Source organism: Eurosta solidaginis, chromosome X, assembly GCF_040869045.1.
Source record: "Eurosta solidaginis isolate ZX-2024a chromosome X, ASM4086904v1, whole genome shotgun sequence".
NCBI lineage: Eukaryota > Metazoa > Arthropoda > Insecta > Diptera > Tephritidae > Eurosta > Eurosta solidaginis.
Genome location: NC_090324.1, coordinates 212,291,949 through 212,317,675, shown reverse-complemented (window position 1 = coordinate 212,317,675; position 25,727 = coordinate 212,291,949). Strand labels below are relative to the sequence as shown.

The window sequence follows — 25,727 nt, the reverse complement described above, 5'->3', positions numbered from 1 at the left end:
ACACACAATTAGCAATCCACACCATTATGCAACAATGTAAAATATTAGAGGAACACACAACACTAACCAGACCTCAGTTTCTAAAAATTTTAAAGTTTTGCTTACGCGACAAATAGTTACACTATTTGCAAACGCCAGAACACCTCTAGCCTTATTAACAGTTGCAGTAATATGAAGGTTGAAGTTAAGTGTCCATATTAACTCCAAGGTCTATAAAACTGTATACCTTTTCAAGATTATAATTGTTAAAAGTGTAGGAATCTGCCTGAAGTAATCTACATAAATTCGCATTTTTTAAGATTAAGTGGCCTATAGATGATGGTGCAAAAATTAAGCAATGTGTCCAAATCTGATTGTAAATACGACCTTTCTTCCCTTGGCGCATATGATAAAAAAAATTTTACATCTTCCTTTGCAAGAGAAAAACTAATTATTATTATTAACTTATTATTTGGGCGAAATCCAAAATTTCTTGCTAACATATTCTTGGAAAAGACACGGCCATATATATTATATGAACAATAAAGTTTCCAATTGGGTAGGTAGTTCAATATTGTGTTGTCATTTAATGAAATATTATATATTTTTTTGTTTATGACAATAGAAAAACATCGCCTTCCAGACACAGTGTAGCATTTTCAAAAAAGATGAAATATAAAGAAAAAAGCGTATAGCCAGCTAACGTGATTAAAAGTACAATATAGTTACACTATTAATAAAAAATTACGTTGTTATCATGCGAATTTCATCTTTTTATATGAACGAATTTTCAAAATTCTTCAAAACGCTACAGGTCATATTTTACATTAAAAAAAATTTATATTTTGATACCATTAGCTGCCAAAACTTTATAAACTTTCAAAACTATTGCAGGTACTCGGAGCAAACAAAAAAAATCGTTTTTATATATAATAATCTGTACAAAATCCACCTTTCTCCTTGGTTTTGATCCTCCTGATGCCTTTGTGCTATTTATACCAAATGCAGCGGGAAGCTTAGTCAATGCACAGAGACATCACACCCCTAGATCTAGTGAAAATTATCTATTAGATCTTGGTTTATTTTAAGTTCTGCACACAAGAGTAGCTTGTTTTTTTTTTTTTTTTTGTTGACAATGACTTTTACTTTTGACTTATACTTAGATACATTGAAAAATGATTAACAGATGCTGTTGAATTTCCACACATATTTGCTAGTAACAGTATTCAAGACTGTCCCAGATGTGACTTTTTCTTCATAAAGATATCATTGTTGAAGACATGGAGTAATAAAATTTAATCGAATTTTAAAATATGATTATTTTCAAATTTTATATACATATGTAAATCTACTCTTATACTTACTTGAATTCTATAAAAATTAATTATTCCTATAAGTATGTATATATAGGCAATGAATTAATTTAATGAAGTAAAATAAATATATACATATACTTACCTTAAACTCATACTCATCTGTAAATTCATACTCACCTAAAAATTTGTATATCATAAATTCGAACGCCCTAATGTAAAATCTATTAAATCAAATTGGAAGAATACCGCTTCTTTGTCATGTACGTACCTTAAGTCTACATATGTACATATACATACGAAAAGAAGTAAAAAACCAAAGGCTTAACTGTCAGCGGCAAAACGGAGTTGGTCAGTTATCGTTGAGCGCGCGCACATTATGGTATTCATTTTCAGTCTTTGTGAACTTGTAATTTAAAAGCCCAAAAAAGTGCATAAAACTTGAGTGATTAATTATTATAAAGTTAAAATCAACCGCTGTTAAGTTCTTTTGGTGTTTATATTTAAAAACTCGGGGACGCAGGGGGATACGCTATCGAACTCCGTAAGCGTCTGCCCATAAGTGAAAACCAATTCATGGTCATTCGAGCCGAATATGAACCAGCGACCTATGGATGTCAGTTCATGGTCCTTTCGCCAGCCAAAGTGGAAATATAAATTTAACAAAGAAAAAAGAAGCATTAAAACAGGCTATAGTTTCCTATAAGGAAATTTTTTTTAAAAGAAAAAAGCTGAAAATAAGCGAAAATTCCAAAAAACTAAAGTGCTGAAGAATATAAAACTGAAAAAGCGGTGTTGAAAAATCGAAAAAAAAACCAAATTTAAATTAAACAGTAAGGTTCTCCGAAAAACCTGAAAAGGTGCCAAAAAACTAAAGTGCTGAATACCTATAAATCTGAAAAAGAAAAGCAAATTTTAAATTGAGAAAGAAAAGCAAAAAGCAGTGCTACGAAATCGGAAAAAGAAAAGCAAATTTTAAATTGAAAAAGAAAAGCAAAAAGCTGTGTTAAGTAATCTGAAAAAGAAAATCAAATTTTAAATTAAGCAGTAATGTGCTACGAAAAATCTGAAGCAGTGCGGTTTCCGAAAAACTCTGAAATAGGAAAAAAGGTTACTCCAAAACCTGAAAAGGAAAAGAATATTTTATGAGAAGTGCGGTGCTCGAAAAAAAAATCTGAAAAGAAATAAGAAGTATGGTGCGCCGAAAAACCTGAAAATGTATTAAAAGTGCTGTTTGGAAAAAAAATTCTTTAGAAGTGCGGCGCTTGAAAAAATCTGAAAAGAAAGACGAAGTAGAGTGCGCTGAAAAACCTGAAAATTTATTATACGTGCTGTTTGAAAAAAAAAAACAACCTGAAAAGAGGAAAAAGTAGGGTGCTCAAAAATCTGAAGAATAAAAGAAATTTACCTAAATTAGTGCAGTGCTCAAAAAAAAAACCTGAAAAGAAAAGAAAATATAAGTTCATTTTGGTGTTCTAAAAAACCTGAAAAGAAAATAGAAGTACAAGTTGGTATTCTAAAAAAATTCTGAAAAGAAAGGAATAAATTGTTAAATAAATGCCCACAAAAGACTGACAAGAAAAGAAAAGAAAAGTACAACTTGGTGGTCTGGAAAAAGGGAAGAAACTGTTAAATAAAAGTGCTCGAAAACCTGAGGAAAAAATAAATCAAAATTTAGCACAAAAAGCGATCCTCAAACCTGGAAGTGAACAAATACAACAGAAAAGAGGTGAAAGTATAAGAAATGTTTTAATTTAGACCGTGAAAACAAAAAGTAGGGTGCCGAACCTGAAAAATAAAAATTTAGACATTACAAAAAAAAAATTTTCGAACATCAAGAAGGTACAGTCCACAAGCAGCAGGAAAAGTTACCAGCACAGGCAGAAGAACCCGCTATCCACACAAGCAGCGGATCCGTTACCAGCACCAGCAGCAGATCCCGCTAACAGCACCAGCAACATTTCCCCATTACCAACACCAGCAAAATCTCGGAACAGCAGCGTACGGTAAATAGAAGGTATCCCAGGAAAAAAGTAAGTGCAGAAAAAAATTTCCTACTGCACATACACAGATTTATATGACCTAGCGGACCTCTAAAGCATTTCTCGAGAAACCTCTTATGTTCTCATATTTGCTATATAAAATATAAACTCAAAACAAATCTCTTAATTCCCCAACACAAACCTCTAATCCGCTAAGATATATAAATCACACAGTTTCAAATACTTACATATATATTTATATACATATATAAACCACGTAGGTATACCAAGGAGGTATACTTTGCCTTCCCTTGAATGCCCCTGAAAAGAAATGATTAAAAACCCTTTATTTACCTCAACAAATTATTAACTCACCCGTACATAGCACATAGCCTCCGTTAGTTTTTCACATCATCTTAGCCCAGCAACAGCCAAAATTTTTGCATACTTACATACGTTTGCAGGCATTTACCAAAGACTTAAATTCGGTTCAATAATATTCGCCCAACGACACTCTTGCCCCATTAGCTTACAAAAAAAATATATAATTTACTTACATATTTTTACTTGTACTCAGAAGCGCTGAGACAAGTGCATAATTTTTCCACCGTTAAACTACATAAGCTTTATACACATATATATTACATATATTCATTTGTGCTCAGAAGCGCTGAGACAAGTGCATAACCTCACCACCATTCGCATAGCAATTCCGCTCAACTCCATAATTGTAACATACATATACGAACATACACTTGGACTCAGAAGCGCTCAGGCAAGTGCACGAACCCACCCCCGTTAACAGCAATTAAGGGCACCTATATACTTGTACATACATATATATATAGTCAATGAAATAAGTGCCGCTAGCAAAATTCCCACAGTGGGCCACAGCAAATAAAATTTTTATCAAAAATACAGTGGGACAAAAACACATAAAAGCGAAGGAAAAATTGTGTATTAATTTTTTCAAAATAAACCCCAACCCCTAAAACAATTATAGAAATATATCCCTCAATATATTTTATATAATAAAAAAGCTTTCGCATAGTAATATTCTTTGTGTACTCCAAATACACATCTCAAAAATACACTCTCGTGTACCACTGATACACTTCCTGCCGCATACATAAGCCAACATTAGCTTTGACCTCCCAAATCAAAGAGTCTCGCAACTAGTTTTGTATTTTGAGCAAAAACCCTCAGCGTCAGAATGACCGACGACAAAACAGAGAAACTGTCTCTACCCAAAGGGACCAAGACTCGGAGCAGGTCCCAGACAGAAGAAGAAGAATTCTTGAGGAAATCCCTTTTCGAAATAGGAAAACTCGACAGGATATGCGACAAATGGTGGAATATCTCTGAGGAAGATCACACCAAACCCGGTTTGCAGACATATATGGAGGAACTCAACAGACTCGTAATCGCAGTAGAACGGTCATACGAAGCAGCACATATGAACGTCACAGATGCCAGCGCCCTGTCAACACTGGACGAAAATTATGACAAAGTGAGACCACACTGAACACAAGGACCAGAATGAACGAGCTGCTCGCGCAACTGGAGCCGAACCCCATCAGCCAAGGACAACCCATGGTGCCACTGATAATGCCCAGGTCAAGGTCTGAACCCTATCTCAAAGCTCCTGCATGCGATACTGAAGTGTTCCACGGGGACTACGAAACATGGTCGTCATTTAGGGACATGTTTACAGCGGTTTACATAAACCACCCCAAATTATCCCCTGCACAAAAACTTTACCACTTGAGACAAAAAACCCGTAAAGCGGCCCTAATAATCCAAAAATATCCCCTCAACGATCAAAATTTCGAGCTAGCCTGGGGGGCAGTCAAGTCCAGATACGAGAATCGTAGAATTCTCGTAGACAGCCAACCAAAGACTCTATTTAACCCCTGTTTTATGAAAATGGTGAAAGGATCCAAGATATCCAAACCACTATAAATAACTGCATCTCAACTCTAAATTTAAACAACGTCCCCACCAACAACTGGGATCCCATCATTATATATTTATGCGCCTCTAAGCTCCCCAATGAAACTCTCGCCTTATGGGAACAATCGCTAGAGTCCAGGAAAGAACTCCCACTCTGGTCTGAAATGGACAAGTTCCTAACGACGCGCTATGAAGTAGTTGAACGGCTCGGTACGTATCGGCCAAGCAAGCCTCGCCACCCAAATGAGAGCTTCAACACCCCAAAATCAGCCGAATAACTTCACAAATAAGTCCCACTCATATCATAGCGAATCGACTCGACAGGCATCCTGTAAATTGTGCAATTCGAATCATTTTATGATGAATTACCTAAAATTTAAACAACTCAGTGTCGCGGAACGGAACAATTTTGTTCAACAAAATCATTATTGCAAAAACTGCTTAGCATTTTCCATCTGGACTCCGAGTGCAAGAGCAACTTCAAATGTGTATATTGCCAAAAGAGACACCACTCTCTCCTCCACTATCAGACCACTCCATCGGTCAACTCCAACAATCATTGTCCCTCGTCACGTAATAACCAAACAAGGGTTAAACCTCAAGAGCTAAATATCAACGAGGCTCCCTCTACCTCCGCACAAGCCGCGAAGCTCCAAAATAAGGCAGCACAAAATCAAGCCTCAACCTCTCAAAGTGAGAATAAAAAAAAACCTTACTGCCAACCGCGATGGTTCCCATTCTCCACCGAGGAGAAATATTCAAGCTCCGCGCACTAATAGACCAAGGCTCCGAAAAAACCTTTGTGTCCTCGCGTATACAAAAGCTACTTGGTCTACCCACACAAAAAAGCAGTTACCAAATATCAGGGATGGGCGGACGCGTAGTCCAGACTTCAAATAAGACTTGTCTGATGAATATTTGCTCAGACGACTTAGCAACTCAAATCCCAACTCATGCGATAATCCTGCAGCAATTAACTCACTTCTTGCCATCATTCAAAGCCAAAAACGTGGACTTCCAGAAGTTCTCTTCACTATCTCTGGCAGACCCCAATTGCTTCTCCCCAGCAAGAATTGACTTGTTGCTTGGTAGTGATGTAATCCCTCAAATTCTGCTAAACGGCCTGGAAACTAACGTGACAGGAACTCTTATCGCACAACAAACAATATTTGGATGGATACTAAGTGGTCCGGTTAACGAACAAATTTCGTCATTCTCCACCCACGTAATTGATAATCCAGATAATTCTCTAAATGAACTGCTAAAAAGTTTCTGGGAACAAGAGGTTCCAACTTCCTCATCCATAACAGACGATGATATATTTTGCGAGGAGCTGTACAAAAAACCACCTTTCGGAAAGGAGACGGTAGATACATGGTCAAACTCCCCTTCAAGCAAGGTTTTCCCGAAACTATAGCTCTCGGCCACTCTCGTCCCGCAGCCCAGCAGCAATATATCAGCGTAAAAGAACCCTAGAGAAAAAGCCAGAGTTAAGAGAAAAGTACTCTGAAGTATTAGAAGAATACTTAACTCTGGACCACATGGAGCCAACTTCACCTCGCGAGGTTATTAACAAAGGCAAATACTTCTTCTATTTGCCTCACCACGCGGTTATAAAACCCGATAGTAAAACCACAAAGGTACGAGTAGTCTTCAATGCCTCCAAATCAACTCACTCCGGAAACTCATTGAATGAGATATTAAACACCGGTCCCACACTTCAAAATGACTTAGTGCTGATAATCCTACAGTGGCGCCTCTATAAATTTGTTTTCAGCGGTGACATAGAAAAAATGTAACGCCAAATTACAGTCTACCCAGAAGATCAAAATTATCAACGAATCCTCTTTCGTAGATCTTCTAACTCCAAGCTTGAAGATTTCAAGTTAAAAACAGTCACCTTTGGTGTCAACTGCTCACCCTATCTCGTGATTAGGAAACTCCGCCAATTAGCAGAAGACACTAAAGAAGAATACCCGCTCGCCAACAATGTACTTCTGCATGAAACATATGTAGATGACATCCTCACCGGCGGATATCAAATACAGTCCACACTCGACTCCATGACCCAAATCATCGAAGCACTCAAATCGGGAGGTTTCCCTCTCAGAAAAATAACGGCCAACCACCCAAAACTACTCGAAGGCATATCCCACTCAGTCCTCTTGGACATAGATTTCCTCAAATTCCAGGACTCCAGCTCCACCAAAACGATTGGAATAAGATGGAATGCCCTTAAAGATTCCTTCATGTACTCCTACGACCCCAGTCCGTCGAATAATTCGCGAACGAAAAGGCAAATTCTTTTAGCGGTAGCGAAACTTTTCGACCCGGCAGGATGGCTATCGCCAATTATGATCACAGCAAAAATCTACTGCAGCAACTATGGATGGAGGGAACTGACTGGGATGAAGAAGTCAAAGCCGGCGCCCTTCAAAAATGGCTTTTCACGAGTCTCACGGCAATAAGAGACATAAAAATTCCCCGTTGGGTTCAACTCTCCCCCGACATACCCACTCAATTACACGGTTTCTCAGACGCCTCGGAAAAAGCCTTCTGCGCCTACATAAGAACACAGCAATCTCCAAACGTGTACGCTTGTCACCTGCTTGTGGCGAAAAGTAAAGTGGGTCCTTACAAACGGTCAGTCTCCCTCGATTGGAACTTTGCGGAGCAGTTCTTCTCTCTAAATTAATAAAACAAATTCGACTTCAGCTAAAACTTCCACCTCACGAACTAACGCTACGGACGGATTCTTCAATAGTGTTAGCATGGCTAGAAAAGCCACCCCATATGTGGAAAACCTACGTTGCAAACCGCACCTCTCAGATCATCAAAAATGTAAACAACGCGAAGTGGAAACATGTAACCAGCAAGGACAACCCAGCTGATCTAGGAACTCGAGGATGTTGGCCACAAGACTTAGTCGACTGCCCACTCTGGTTAGCCAAACCCTCTCAGATCTGGCCAAACACCACCCCTAAACCGACCCCCCCCTACAACAAAACCCATCGTCACTCTTCACACCTCAGAAAGCATCGATCTGCTGGAACGTTTCTCCTCCTATTCTCGTGCGCTTCGGGTAATGTCCTTCGTCTACCGATTCCTTCATAAGGCAAAGGGACTCCCAATCCCCCCGACAATCTCGATTTCTCACGCAGAATTAACACACACAAAGGAACGCCTCATCCCCCAAGCGCACAAATGCATTATGGAGACACGATTTCACTATTAAAAGCATCGAAACCCATAAGTAAAAAATGCTCTTTCTTATCCCTGAATCCCATGGTCGACGCCAAGGGCCTCCTACGCGTGAATGGGCTGCTCAGTAAGGCACCTATGAGCGACAACAAGCGTTACCCTATAATAATTCCGGAAATTTCCAGGTTCTGCATACTGTTTCTCAATTTCCTACACTCAACGCTTCTCCATGCAGTAAAACAACTCATGGTCCGAATGGTACAACAAGAATACTACATCCCTAAATTAATGCTCAAAATAAAATCCTGTATTTCTAATTGCAAACCATGTACGGTGTACAAGCAAAAGATGAAGTCGCAGATAATGGCTGCTCTACCAGCGGAAGGGACGACATATACCTTATCCTTTCACACAACAAGTGTCGATTTTTCCGGCCCGTTTCTCGCCAAAACATCCCCACTACGTCGAGCCTCCCACACAAAGGCTTACGTCTGTGTGTTTGCCTGCTTCTCCACCAAGGCTATTCACCTAGAAGCCTGTTCGGACCTAACAACGGAAGCATTTAGAGCCGCTTTTGTTCGCTTTGCCGGTCGCCGCGGTCTGCCTCATAATATAATGTCAGATAATGGAAAAACGTTCGTCGGAGCTCAACGAGCAATTCAGAAAGAACTATCATCTTTTCTAAGTGAAGCCGCCTCGGACATAGCCGACAAATACGCTCTGCATGGCATAGCATTAGCAACATGATAGTAAGTTATCTTATGTGGTTGGGGCTTTAGTTGTACTTGACAGGCGCACGCAGTGGCAACACGCATGGCAAGTACAACTGCAGCCAACGTCACACAATAGAAAGAAAAAAGAGAAATAAAATATACACGGGCGGCCGTTCCAATTTTACTTTTGACTTATACTTAGATACATTGAAAAATGATTAACAGATGCTGTTGAATTTCCACACATATTTGCTAGTAACAGTATTCAAGACTGTCCCAGATGTGACTTTTTCTTCATAAAGATATCATTGTTGAAGACATGGAGTAATAAAATTTAATCGAATTTTAAAATATGATTATTTTCAAATTTTATATACATATGTAAATCCACTCTTATACTTACTTGAATTCTATAAAAATTAATTATTCCTATAAGTATGTATATATAGGCAATGAATTAATTTAATGAAGTAAAATAAATATATACATATACTTACCTTAAACTCATACTCATCTGTAAATTCATACTCACCTAAAAATTTGTATATCATAAATTCGAACGCCCTAATGTAAAATCTATTAAATCAAATTGGAAGAATACCGCTTCTTTGTCATGTACGTACCTTAAGTCTACATATGTACATATACATACGAAAAGAAGTAAAAAACCAAAGGCTTAACTGTCAGCGGCAAAACGGAGTTGGTCAGTTATCGTTGAGCGCGCGCACATTATGGTATTCATTTTCAATCTTTGTGAACTTGTAATTTAAAAGCCCAAAAAAGTGCATAAAACTTGAGTGATTAATTATTATAAAGTTAAAATCAACCGCTGTTAAGTTCTTTTGGTGTTTATATTTAAAAACTCGGGGACGCAGGGGGATACGCTATCGAACTCCGTAAGCGTCTGCCCATAAGTGAAAACCAATTCATGGTCATTCGAGCCGAATATGAACCAGCGACCTATGGATGTCAGTTCATGGTCCTTTCGCCAGCCAAAGTGGAAATATAAATTTAACAAAGAAAAAAGAAGCATTAAAACAGGCTATAGTTTCCTATAAGGAAATTTTTTTTAAAAGAAAAAAGCTGAAAATAAGCGAAAATTCCAAAAAACTAAAGTGCTGAAGAATATAAAACTGAAAAAGCGGTGTTGAAAAATCGAAAAAAAAAACCAAATTTAAATTAAACAGTAAGGTTCTCCGAAAAACCTGAAAAGGTGCCAAAAAACTAAAGTGCTGAATACCTATAAATCTGAAAAAGAAAAGCAAATTTTAAATTGAGAAAGAAAAGCAAAAAGCAGTGCTACGAAATCGGAAAAAGAAAAGCAAATTTTAAATTGAAAAAGAAAAGCAAAAAGCTGTGTTAAGTAATCTGAAAAAGAAAATCAAATTTTAAATTAAGCAGTAAGGTGCTACGAAAAATCTGAAGCAGTGCGGTTTCCGAAAAACTCTGAAATAGGAAAAAAGGTTACTCCAAAACCTGAAAAGGAAAAGAATATTTTATGAGAAGTGCGGTGCTCGAAAAAAAAATCTGAAAAGAAATAAGAAGTAGGGTGCGCCGAAAAACCTGAAAATGTATTAAAAGTGCTGTTTGGAAAAAAAATTCTTTAGAAGTGCGGCGCTTGCAAAAATCTGAAAAGAAAGACGAAGTAGAGTGCGCTGAAAAACCTGAAAATTTATTATACGTGCTGTTTGAAAAAAAAAAACAACCTGAAAAGAGGAAAAAGTAGGGTGCTCAAAAATCTGAAGAATAAAAGAAATTTACCTAAATTAGTGCAGTGCTCAAAAAAAAAACCTGAAAAGAAAAGAAAATATAAGTTCATTTTGGTGTTCTAAAAAACCTGAAAAGAAAATAGAAGTACAAGTTGGTATTCTAAAAAAATTCTGAAAAGAAAGGAATAAATTGTTAAATAAATGCCCACAAAAGACTGACAAGAAAAGAAAAGAAAAGTACAACTTGGTGGTCTGGAAAAAGGGAAGAAACTGTTAAATAAAAGTGCTCGAAAACCTGAGGAAAAAATAAATCAAAATTTAGCACAAAAAGCGATCCTCAAACCTGGAAGTGAACAAATACAACAGAAAAGAGGTGAAAGTATAAGAAATGTTTTAATTTAGACCGTGAAAACAAAAAGTAGGGTGCCGAACCTGAAAAATAAAAATTTAGACATTACAAAAAAAAAATTTTCGAACATCAAGAAGGTACAGTCCACAAGCAGCAGGAAAAGTTACCAGCACAGGCAGAAGAACCCACTATCCACACAAGCAGCGGATCCGTTACCAGCACCAGCAGCAGATCCCGCTAACAGCACCAGCAGCATTTCCCCATTACCAACACCAGCAAAATCTCGGAACAGCAGCGTACGGTAAATAGAAGGTATCCCAGGAAAAAAGTAAGTGCAGAAAAAATTTCCTACTGCACATACACAGATTTATATGACCTAGCGGACCTCTAAAGCATTTCTCGAGAAACCTCTTATGTTCTCATATTTGCTATATAAAATATAAACTCAAAAAAAATCTCTTAATTCCCCAACACAAACCTCTAATCCGCTAAGATATATAAATCACACAGTTTCAAATACTTACATATATATTTATATACATATATAAACCACGTAGGTATACCAAGGAGGTATACTTTGCCTTCCCTTGAATGCCCCTGAAAAGAAATGATTAAAAACCCTTTATTTACCTCAACAAATTATTAACTCACCCGTACATAGCACATAGCCTCCGTTAGTTTTTCACATCATCTTAGCCCAGCAACAGCCAAAATTTTTGCATACTTACATACGTTTGCAGGCATTTACCAAAGACTTAAATTCGGTTCAATAATATTCGCCCAACGACACTCTTGCCCCATTAGCTTACAAAAAAAATAATTAATTTACTTACATATTTTTACTTGTACTCAGAAGCGCTGAGACAAGTGCATAATTTTTCCACCGTTAAACTACATAAGCTTTATACACATATATATTACATATATTCATTTGTGCTCAGAAGCGCTGAGACAAGTGCATAATCTCACCACCATTCGCATAGCAATTCCGCTCAACTCCATAATTTTAACATACATATACGAACATACACTTGGACTCAGAAGCGCTCAGGCAAGTGCACGAACCCACCCCCGTTAACAGCAATTAAGGGCACCTATATACTTGTACATACATATATATATAGTCAATGAAATAAGTGCCGCTAGCAAAATTCCCACAGTGGGCCACAGCAAATAAAATTTGTATCAAAAATACAGTGGGACAAAAACACATAAAAGCGAAGGAAAAATTGTGTATTAATTTTTTCAAAATAAACCCCAACCCCTACAACAATTATAGAAATATATCCCTCAATATATTTTATATCATAAAAAAGCTTTCGCATAGTAATATTCTTTGTGTACTCCAAATACACATCTCAAAAATACACTCTCGTGTACCACTGATACACTTCCTGCCGCATACATAAGCCAACATTAGCTTTGACCTCCCAAATCAAAGAGTCTCGCAACTAGTTTTGTATTTTGAGCAAAAACCCTCAGCGTCAGAATGACCGACGACAAAACAGAGAAACTGTCTCTCCCAAAGGGACCAAGACTCGGAGCAGGTCCCAGACAGAAGAAGAAGAATTCTTGAGGAAATCCCTTTTCGAAATAGGAAAACTCGACAGGATATGCGACAAATGGTGGAATATCTCTGAGGAAGATCACACCAAACCCGGTTTGCAGACATATATGGAGGAACTCAACAGACTCGTAATCGCAGTAGAACGGCCATACGAAGCAGCACATATGAACGTCACAGATGCCAGCGCCCTGTCAACACTGGACGAAAATTATGACAAAGTGAGACCACACTGAACACAAGGACCAGAATGAACGAGCTGCTCGCGCAACTGGAGCCGAACCCCATCAGCCAAGGACAACCCATGGTGCCACTGATAATGCCCAGGTCAAGGTATGAACCCTATCTCAAAGCTCCTGCATGCGATACTGAAGTGTTCCACGGGGACTACGAAACATGGTCGTCATTTAGGGACATGTTTACAGCGGTTTACATAAACCACCCCAAATTATCCCCTGCACAAAAACTTTACCACTTGAGACAAAAAACCCGTAAAGCGGCCCTAATAATCCAAAAATATCCCCTCAACGATCAAAATTTCGAGCTAGCCTGGGGGGCAGTCAAGTCCAGATACGAGAATCGTAGAACTCTCGTAGACAGCCAATCAAAGACTCTATTTAACCCCTGTTTTATGAAAATGGTGAAAGGATCCAAGATATCCAAACCACTATAAATAACTGCATCTCAACTCTAAATTTAAACAACGTCCCCACCAACAACTGGGATCCCATCATTATATATTTATGCGCCTCTAAGCTCCCCAATGAAACTCTCGCCTTATGGGAACAATCGCTAGAGTCCAGGAAAGAACTCCCACTCTGGTCTGAAATGGACAAGTTCCTAACGACGCGCTATGAAGTAGTTGAACGGCTCGGTACGTATCGGCCAAGCAAGCCTCGCCACCCAAATAAGAGCTTCAACACCCCAAAATCAGCCGAATAACTTCACAAATAAGTCCCACTCATATCATAGCGAATCGACTCGACAGGCATCCTGTAAATTTTGCAATTCGAATCATTTTATGATGAATTACCTAAAATTTAAACAACTCAGTGTCGCGGAACGGAACAATTTTGTTCAACAAAATCATTATTGCAAAAACTGCTTAGCATTTTCCATCTGGACTCCGAGTGCAAGAGCAACTTCAAATGTGTATATTGCCAAAAGAGACACCACTCTCTCCTCCACTATCAGACCACTCCATCGGTCAACTCCAACAATCATTGTCCCTCGTCACGTAATAACCAAACAAGGGTTAAACCTCAAGAGCTAAATATCAACGAGGCTCCCTCTACCTCCGCACAAGCCGCGAAGCTCCAAAATAAGGCAGCACAAAATCAAGCCTCAACCTCTCAAAGTGAGAATAATGTTCACTCTCACTTCGCTAGCAGCAAGGAAAAAACCTTACTGCCAACCGCGATGGTTCCCATTCTCCACCGAGGAGAAATATTCAAGCTCCGCGCACTAATAGACCAAGGCTCCGAAAAAACCTTTGTGTCCTCGCGTATACAAAAGCTACTTGGTCTACCCACACAAAAAAGCAGTTACCAAATATCAGGGATGGGCGGACGCGTAGTCCAGACTTCAAATAAGACTTGTCTGATGAATATTTGCTCAGACGACTTAGCAACTCAAATCCCAACTCATGCGATAATCCTGCAGCAATTAACTCACTTCTTGCCATCATTCAAAGCCAAAAACGTGGACTTCCAGAAGTTCTCTTCACTATCTCTGGCAGACCCCAATTGCTTCTCCCCAGCAAGAATTGACATGTTGCTTGGTAGTGATGTAATCCCTCAAATTCTGCTAAACGGCCTGGAAACTAACGTGACAGGAACTCTTATCGCACAACAAACAATATTTGGATGGATACTAAGAGGTCCGGTTAACGAACAAATTTCGTCATTCTCCACCCACGTAACTGATAATCCAGATAATTCTCTAAATGAACTGCTAAAAAGTTTCTGGGAACAAGAAGAGGTTCCAACTTCCTCATCCATAACAGACGATGATATATTTTGCGAGGAGTTGTACAAAAAACCACCGTTCGGAAAGGAGACGGTAGATACATGGTCAAACTCCCCTTCAAGCAAGGTTTTCCCGAAACTATAGCTCTCGGCCACTCTCGTCCCGCAGCCCAGCAGCAATATATCAGCGTAAAAGAACCCTAGAGAAAAAGCCAGAGTTAAGAGAAAAGTACTCTGAAGTATTAGAAGAATACTTAACTCTGGACCACATGGAGCCAACTTCACCTAGCGAGGTTATTAACAAAGGCAAATACTTCTCCTTCTATTTGCCTCACCACGCGGTTATAAAACCCGATAGTAAAACCACAAAGGTACGAGTAGTCTTCAATGCCTCCAAATCAACTCACTCCGGAAACTCATTGAATGAGATATTAAACACCGGTCCCACACTTCAAAATGACTTAGTGCTGATAATCCTACAGTGGCGCCTCTATAAATTTGTTTTCAGCGGTGACATAGAAAAAATGTAACGCCAAATTACAGTCTACCCAGAAGATCAAAATTATCAACGAATCCTCTTTCGTAGATCTTCTAACTCCAAGCTTGAAGATTTCAAGTTAAAAACAGTCACCTTTGGTGTCAACTGCTCACCCTATCTCGCGATTAGGAAACTCCGCCAATTAGCAGAAGACACTAAAGAAGAATACCCGCTCGCCAACAATGTACTTCTGCATGAAACATATGTAGATGACATCCTCACCGGCGGATATCAAATACAGTCCACACTCGACTCCATGACCCAAATCATCGAAGCACTCAAATCGGGAGGTTTCCCTCTCAGAAAAATAACGGCCAACCACCCAAAACTACTCGAAGGCATATCCCACTCAGTCCTCTTGGACATAGATTTCCTCAAATTCCAGGACTCCAGCTCCACCAAAACGATTGGAATAAGATGGAATGCCCTTAAAGATTCCTTCATGTACTCCTACGACCCCAGTCCGTCGAATAATTCGCGAACGAAAAGGCAAATTCTGTCAGCGGTAGCGAAACTTTTCGACCCGGCAGGATGGCTATCGCCAATTATGATCACAGCAAAAATCTACTGCAGCAACTATGGATGGGGGGAACTGACTGGGATGAAGAAGTCAAAGCCGGCGCCCTTCAAAAATGGCTTTTCACGAGTCTCACGGCAATAAGAGACATAAAAATTCCCCGTTGGGTTCAACTCTCCCCCGACATACCCACTCAATTACACGGTTTCTCAGACGCCTCGGAAAAAGCCTTCTGCGCCTACATAAGAACACAGCAATCTCCAAACGTGTACGCTTGTCACCTGCTTGTGGCGAAAAGTAAAGTGGGTCCTTACAAACGGTCAGTCTCCCTCGATTGGAACTTTGCGGAGCAGTTCTTCTCTCTAAATTAATAAAACAAATTCGACTTCAGCTAAAACTTCCACCTCACGAACTAACGCTACGGACGGATTTTTCAATAGTGTTAGCATGGCTAGAAAAGCCACCCCATATGTGGAAAACCTACGTTGCAAACCGCACCTCTCAGATCATCAAAAATGTAAACAACGCGAAGTGGAAACATGTAACCAGCAAGGACAACCCAGCTGATCTAGGAACTCGAGGATGTTGGCCACAAGACTTAGTCGACTGCCCACTCTGGTTAGCCAAACCCTCTCAGATCTGGCCAAACACCACCCCTAAACCGACCCCCCCCCCCCCCCCCCCCCCCTACAACAAAACCCATCGTCACTCTTCACACCTCAGAAAGCATCGATCTGCTGGAACGTTTCTCCTCCTATTCTCGTGCGCTTCGGGTAATGTCCTTCGTCTACCGATTCCTTCATAAGGCAAAGGGACTCCCAATCCCCCCGACAATCTCGATTTCTCACGCAGAATTAACACACACAAAGGAACGCCTCATCCTCCAAGCGCACAAATGCATTATGGAGACACGATTTCACTATTAAAAGCATCGAAACCCATAAGTAAAAAATGCTCTTTCTTATCCCTGAATCCCATGGTCGACGCCAAGGGCCTCCTACGCGTGAATGGGCTGCTCAGTAAGGCACCTATGAGCGACAACAAGCGTTACCCTATAATAATTCCGGAAATTTCCAGGTTCTGCATACTGTTTCTCAATTTCCTACACTCAACGCTTCTCCATGCAGTAAAACAACTCATGGTCCGAATGGTACAACAAGAATACTACATCCCTAAATTAAAGCTCAAAATAAAATCCTGTATTTCTAATTGCAAACCATGTACGGTGTACAAGCAAAAGATGAAGTCGCAGATAATGGCTGCTCTACCAGCGGAAGGGACGACATATACCTTATCCTTTCACACAACAAGTGTCGATTTTTCCGGCCCGTTTCTCGCCAAAACATCCCCACTACGTCGAGCCTCCCACACAAAAGCTTACGTCTGTGTGTTTGCCTGCTTCTCCACCAAGGCTATTCACCTAGAAGCCTGTTCGGACCTAACAACGGAAGCATTTAGAGCCGCTTTTGTTCGCTTTGCCGGTCGCCGCGGTCTGCCTCATAATATAATGTCAGATAATGGAAAAACGTTCGTCGGAGCTCAACGAGCAATTCAGAAAGAACTATCATCTTTTCTAAGTGAAGCCGCCTCGGACATAGCCGACAAATACGCTCTGCATGGCATAGCATTAGCAACATGATAGTAAGTTATCTTATGTGGTTGGGGCTTTAGTTGTACTTGACAGGCGCACGCAGTGGCAACACGCATGGCAAGTACAACTGCAGCCAACGTCACACAATAGAAAGAAAAAAGAGAAATAAAATATACACGGGCGGCCGTTCCAATTTTGTCCGCCTTCGGCATTGTCCGCAAATTAATTAACAAAAAGAAATTAAAAACTAAATAGTGAGTTTTTTTCTAAAACGTTATTAATAACAACAGTTGACTTGATGTTCTGGCGGCGAAGGCCCCCTCGCGTAATATAAATACCGATACCACAAAAATGGCAACAATTTGGAGGCGGCGACCTCCCAAAAGAAGGCTTCCATTTTTGGAACGCCACATGGCGACCGTGAGGCTGGAGCCTCGGTCATTTTTAATTTGGCAGCGACGGTGAGTAGAGTGGAAAAAGTGGTGGTACAGTGAAAAAGAAAATTTTAAAACATTAAATAAAACGCTAACAAAATAATTTCAACTTGATAACAATACAAAGTTAATAAAATTTTTCTAATAAAATTTTTCTAATAAAATAACTTAAATTTATTTAACAAAAACGGAAGTTATAAAAAGATTTCTAACAAAATATTTTAAAATTATAACAAAAACAGAGGTAACAATTTTTCTAATAGAACATTTTCAAAATTTATAACAAAACGGAGGTAATACAATTTTTCTAATAAAATGTCCTAAATTTATATAACAAAAACGGAAGTAATAAGATTTCTAACAAAATATTTTCAAATTATAACAAAAACAGAGGTAAAAATTTTTCTAATAGAACATTTTTCAAAATTTATAACAAAACGGAGGTAATAAAATTTTTCTAATAAAATAATTTCGAATCTAATAAAAACGGAATTAATACAATTTGTCTAATAAATATTTTCAACTATATAACAAAAAACGAAATACAACATTTTAAAATTTAGAACAAAACGGAAATAATAAAAATTTCTAATACAATATCTTCGAATTTATAACAAAATACAGAGGTAATAAAATTGGCTAACGAAATACTTGCAAATATATACAGAGAAATAATAAGAAAATTTTAGAACTAAATCTACGACTACAAATACACATTAAAAGAAGCAGAGATAATACAAATTAAAGAAAAGGAAATAATAAGATCTAGTATAATTCGGAAAAACTTAATTCGCCTATTTAAGGGCAACTGTACCACCAAGCATCGACAGTAACAACGGCATTCCTCTACTCACCTAACGGCAGAAAACCACGCCATATATCTATATATATGCAGCAACAACACCAGCAGCGCATAATACTGGCAGCGCAGTAGCAGCAGCAGGACCAACATCGGGGCAGCAGCGCAGCAGAAGAAGCAGCGGCGGCTAGGCAGAACCTCGGAAGCAGCATTTAAGTATATTACTTATATATGTATATGTAGTTTTTGTGCAAAATTTTTTTCGACATACACACATTTACATATATACATAAAATATTTTCGATTTCGATTAAAACGGTGGTACTGTTGAACAACCAAATACATTTTTGATTAAAGCGGTGCGTCCGTCTAAACTTAACAATTAATACTTTTTCATTTTTCAACAATTCTAAAATTTTCGAACCATTTTATAAAATTCAACATTTGCAAATTTACATTTAAATTTTTCTCTCAAGTTTCAACTCATTTTACGAATTCACATTTTCTTCAAATTTTTAATATTTTCAAATTTCTAATTTAAAAGCTTCTCAACTCATTTCAAATTCCCATACTCTCAAGCTTCAATTTTAATTTCAAATTTTCAAATCATTTCACACATTTTTCTTACAAAGTTTCACATGTCTGTATTTCCATTTTTCAAATTTTCATTATACTTCAGTTTTTCTTTAATACTTACATTATCCAAAAAATTATTTTCACTATATAAGTGAACTAGATAAGCAGTTCACGTGTAATCTATAAATTTCGCAATTTTGATATAAACATTGGTTTGTGGAAAACCAATCCAGATTTTTTTTTTTAAAAACGGTGGTCCCGTGAAAAACCAAATGACATTTTTTTTAACAAAGCGGTGCGTCCGTGATTACCACATTACTGAGATTTTTTTGCCATTCATACTTTTAAATTTTGAGCCCATTCTAAATTCAATTTCTTCTTTCAGCTGTTTAGTATCAATATTTTTGTTTCAATTAGATTCTCCAGTAAATTACAAATACTTCGTTAGCGACAATTCACTGTAAACCAGTTCCCTTTCCAACTTTTTTTTTTCCTTTCAACATTTCAACTTCAAGTATACATCCAATAAGTGCTTCATTAATTTCATAGTAGTTTAAACTTAATTCTTTTGCTCTTCTCATAACTACATGTACAACCTTAGAGATAGGAAGCGAGCCCACAAAACTTCAGATTCAGAAACAGATTCCAACAAATTAACGTCAAGCTCGAAAAGTTTAACTTCATCGTCGACTGAAAAATTCACAAAACAGGAAGATAAATTATCCTTATCAGCAGATTTCCAAGGCTTCGAAGATTCTACCAAAAATTTAACTTCTAATTTAGACTCAAATCTCAACGATTCCAATAGTGCAAAATTAACTTCAACTTCTTCTAACTTAAACTCAGATCTTAACGATCCAATTAGTGCAAACATTGCCTCAACTTCCTCTAATTCAGCTTCAGATCTTAACGATCAAATCATGGCAACACTCGAGCAAAAGAGATCTTTCATTACCATGTGTGCTACTTCTATTAGAGAAAACTACAGCGGCGATCCGTTAGCGCTTGAGTCCTTTATAGACAAAATTGAATTACTTGAAGAGTTCGCCGATGAAAATTTAACTGATACTTTCATATCATTTCTAAAATCAAAACTCGAGGGTAAAGCACGCGAAGCAATTCCAACTGAGGTAAATTCCGTTAGTCAAATTAAAGCCGCGTTACGAAGTAGAATTAAACCCGACAATTCAACAGTTGTCGCGGGTAAAATCGAGTCTTTACATGTGGTAAACAATAACTACTCGGAATTTGCCAAGCGTGTTGAAGAATTGTCAGACTCATTAGAACGTTCCCTGATCATTGAAGGTATGACGCAAGCGAAAGCTCACGAAATGGCTGTAGAGCAAACAGTTAACGTATGTAGGCTGAACACTCGTTCAGAATTAGTTAAGTCAATTTTAGCATCAACTACTTTCAGCGACTCAAAGGACATAGTTGAAGTTAAAGAACGTCAAGTGCTAGCGTTTCAGTCGCGTATTAATAGGCCAAATAGTTTTCGAGGCGGATTTAGGGGACATAATTACAGTAATAGGTTCAATAACAATAGCAGTCGTCTCAATAATAATAACAGCCGATACAATAAGAATGGAAACAGTTATAGGTTTAATAACAATAGTAGAAGAGGCCACAGTAATAATTCTAATAACAATAATTCGGGCAATCGATCTAGTTCTCGGGGAAGCAATAGTAACAGACGTGGAAATGCGAGTAATAATGCTAATGTGCGTGCTTTAAACGCGGATGCCCCTCAGGAGCGAACACTGGGGGAGCAAGAGCTAGAATACTAGATGAAAACTTTCCTAAAAACGCTGTTTACTGTTTGAATCTCAACTATTCCGATTTCATCGAATTAAAATGTAGTGATTCTTATCAGCCATGCACTTTTCTCGTAGATTCTCAAGCTGATATTTCCTTAATTAAATTTTCAAGTTTAACAAATAGAGTTCAAATCAACGTTAAAGATATTATTAACATAACAGGTGTAACAACAGATTCGGTTTCAACGTTAGGTACAGTAAATACAAATTTAATTGCATCAATTTTTTTCATTCCGCATAAATTACACGTAGTAAGTGACGATTTTAACATACCTTCGGACGGCATACTCGGCAACGATTTTCTAAAAACATATAAGTGCATAATCGACTACGCAAACAATAGCATAACAATTAGCATTGGCACAGAAACTCATAGTATAAAAATTTTACATGGTATGACCACAGACACTTTAGTGATTCCTCCAAGATGTGAAGTTTATCGGTTGTTTAATTTGAAGAAATCTAAAAATCCTGTTTTTGTAGACGCGGAAGAAATTTGTAGTGGTGTTTTTACCGCAAAGTGCATTGTTGACACAAATAACCCAATTTTAAAAGTTTTAAATATAACCGATGAGGTAAAATATGTCAACAAATGCAATATAGTAACCGAAGAAATTACCAACTTCAACGTATACAAAATCAGTGAAACTTCAGAAAATACAAAACGTCTGGAAGAATTAAAAAGTGTTCTACAAAAATAAATGCCAAAATATGACCAATGCCAATTGCTTCATTTATGCATAAAATATGTCGATGTATTTGCTTTAAAAACGGACCATATGACTCTTAACAACTTTTACGAACAGAAACTTAGATTGACTGACAAAAATCCGGTTTACATTAAAAACTATCGTTTGCCTTATTCACAACGGGAAGAAGTAAATAGACAGGTTGATAATTTACTGCAGAACGATTTAATAGAGCCAAGTTTTTCAAATTACAATAGCCCACTAATTTTAGTTCCAAAAAAAGATCCCACAGGTCAAAAGGCATATCCTATGTGCGTAGATTTTAGAGCGGTTAATAAAAAGCTTATCGCTGACAAATTTCCGTTAGCACGCGTGGACGACAGTTCTTGACAGTTCATCCCCCCGTACGCTCCTCACATGGGCGGTCTCTGGGAAGCAGCAGTGAAGAGCTTCAAAATACACTTCCACAAGGTTGCCGGAAACCATAAATTCTCGCTTGAAGAGTTGGCGACACTTCTAGTTCGAATTGAAGCGGACATCAGTTCTAGACCGCTCTCTCCAATGTCCGAAGACCCCCATGATTTACACGTGTTAACCCCAGGCCACTTTTTGCGGGGAGCTCCCCTGCTGTCTCTCCCAGAACCCAATCCCGGCAATCTTAGCCTCCTCCACCGATGGCAGAAACTGAAAGTCCTTCACCATCAGTTCAGCAATCGCTGGAAAAATGAATATTTAAAGGAATTGCATAAGCGTCAAAAATGGAAGGCCCAAGAACCCAACGTCAAAGTAGGGGACCTAGTCGTCATCAAAGACGACCTTCTGCCCCCCTACGAATGGCGACTATGTCGAATTTCAAACCTACACGTAGGACCTGACGAGAATGTTCGCGTCGTCGACATCCACACCCAGAACGGCACAATTAGGCGCAACATTACAAAGATATGTTCATTACCCATGTCATAGCCCCCCCTCTCACACACGTCCTGTGCCCTATCCATCCAAATCCCCTGGCCGCCCTTCTCTTTTAATATCACAGCTAATTCCTCTGTTTTCGTTTTCTTTTTTTCCTTTCACTCAAATTTCTCCACAGAGCTCATAATGGAGCGCGGAAAATGCAGGCTGTGCTGCCGCCCCCACTCTTTGCGCCATTGCCATGCGTTTTTGGCCATGACTCCAGCAGAGCGATATGAGTCTGCACGCGTCCATCGCTATTGCATAAACTGCTTAGCCACATCTCACACCACAGGCGCGTGCACTTCCACCGGCAGTGCTCACCACACGCTGTTGCATCGGCCTCATATTGCAACAGCAACGCGTAATCGACGTCCGACACCTGCACCACCCATACACCATAGGCGTGATGATCGTCGTGGAAGAACCAGGCAGCGTGCAATTGAACGACCAGCGGCGCGCTTACAGAGTCGCAGCGCCAGCCAACGTAATCTGAGGAAGTTAGTCAACCAAGCGAAGAGTACGCTCGATCAGCTTCAAGAACTCCTGCATTCGTCCACTTCGCAGGCCCGGCGCCATGTTGAAGACATGGAGGAAGAAAAATTAAATAAATAAAAATAAATGTAAGGCGCGATAACCTCCGAAGAGATCTAAGACCGAGCTTCTCTTCCAATTTGCGTCGTGCTCCTCTTTATTTTCCCTACAAATTGGCCGGGCAGGACCTACATGATTTTATGCCGACTCCGAACGGCATCTGAAAGGCAGATGAGTTTTCACTGAGAGCTTTTCATGGCAGAAATACACCCGGAGCGCTTGCCAAACATTGCCGAGGGGCGACCCCGCTTAGAAAAATTTTCTTCTAATTGAAAAACCTTATTTCTAAAATTTTTGATGTTGCTTTGCCCGGGGTTTGATCCCAGGGCATCCGGTGTGGTAGGCGGAGCATGCTACCATCACACCACGGTGGAAAATGGAATCCTAAAATATGATTATTTTCAAATTTTATATACATATGTAAATCTACTTTTATAATTACCTGAATTCTATAAAAATTAATTATTCATATATGTATGTATATATAGCCAATGAGTTAATTTAATGAAGTAAAATACATATATACATATACTTACCTTACACTCATACTCATCTGTAAATTCATATTCAGCTAAAAATTTGTATATCATAAATTCGAACGGCCTAATGTAAAATATATTAAATCAAATTGGAAGAATACCGCTTCTTTGTCATGTACGTACCTTAAGTATACATATGTACATATACATACGAAAAGAAGTAAAAAACCAAAGGCTTAACTGTCAGCGGCAAAACGGAGTTGGTCAGTTATCGTTGAGCGCGCGCACATTATGGTATTCATTTTCAATCTTTGTGAACTTGTAATTTAAAATCCCAAAAAAGTGAATAAAATTTGAGTGATTAAATATTATAAAGTTAAAATCAACCGCTGTTAAGTTCTTTTGGTGTTTATATTTAAAAACTCGGGGACGCAGGAAAAAAGGGGTTCGCTATCGAATTCCGTAAGCGTCTGCCCATAAGTGAAAACCAATTCAATCATTAACAAGCTGTAATAAAAGAACTGAAGTTACTTATGAATGGTGAAATAGACAGAGGTCCAAAATTATAAAATGTAAAATCACTGATTAGCGCAGTTACCCATATCAAGAAATGATGAAATGAATGTATTGCAAAGGCAAGCTTATATCTGCAAGTGTAATGGTCTCGCGGTCTGAGAATGTATATTTGGGGAAGATAAAGAAATGCCGGGCCTTGGAATAATACAATCATATTTTGTGTGTTTTTTATATAAAGAGGAACACTTTGCACAACTATTTGACGTCTACCGTTTCAGGTTTTTAAACGCATTTTTCTCCACCTTCACTGCACTATAATCTACAAAAAGCACTTTAGTATATTCCTTATTTATGTGGCAATTGATTTATATTTAACTTTTAAAAAAAATATGCTTATTTTTGTAGAAAATACCAAAATACAGTTTTACAATATAAAATGTCAAAATATGGAGTCAGAGTTATCGTCGCTATTAAATGCGAGAACCACATTTGGGATTTATGATTGGAAATTATTTTATTGGCAATAATATTTTATTCCAATTGTGTTTTATGAATGTATTAACTAATTTATTCGTTTTTCTTATTTATTTCAATCAGAACCGAATCATGTAAAATTGAGTTTCATTCATTTTAGAATCAAACATACCATAATGTTTTAAATGAAATATGGCAGCCCCATTACTTATAACTATTTTGGCACCTTCAGACCAATCACAGGTATGTTAGCAATCAAAAGTACGAAAGTATCAACCCTGAAAACGGATATTTCAATGAAACTGAATGAAAAAGTGATTGTAGTCAACAAATTTTGCAATCATTGTGAGTAGGAGTGCTCCTGATGCATGCACAATCAAACTGAATGCTTTTTTTACAGTCATGCAATCACTAAGGGAATTTTTGAATGGAAAAAATGAAATCGCATTCAAACTTGGCTATATATATTTGAAATCAAACAATCATATTTGTAAAACGAATCAATCTTGAATCACGCAGCTCGACACTGCTAACGGATTACCGACGGTGCCGCATATGCACCCGCCAGCACGCCCTTCGGAACTGCGTAATATTTAAAAAGATGAAACCACCCCAGAGATGGATGCTTGCACGAGCCCATAAGTTTTCCCTGAATTGCTTGGCATTATCCTACGTCACCAGCGAGTGCAGCTTGTACGACAGATGCCGGATCTGTGGAGCGCGACATCACCAGCGAGTGCAGCTTGTACGACAGATGCCGGATCTGTGGAGCGCGACATCACTCCCTACTCCATCGGCGGGACGCTACCCCAAGCGCCCAACCCGTCATCCAGGCACCCCGGCCTGCCAGATCCGCCGTACCAATTTCAGCACCCGCACGCACCGCCCGGGAATCAACATTCCCTCAGCAGCACCTAGAATCGCCCGAAGCACCATTCGATGCACCGCACAGACCGCCAACGCTAGAGGAAAAGTATGGAAATTCTCGTGCGAGATGCGTTGCGGGCCCTTAAGGAACTACA

General features: G+C 38.6%; 1 long non-coding RNA gene across 7 annotated transcripts in view; it reads right to left on the bottom strand.

The window, feature by feature from the left end:
- Nucleotides 1-25,727, bottom strand: part of LOC137234294 (uncharacterized) — a 385,635-nt gene that overhangs the window by 3,329 nt on the left and 356,579 nt on the right. The window lies entirely within an intron of this gene.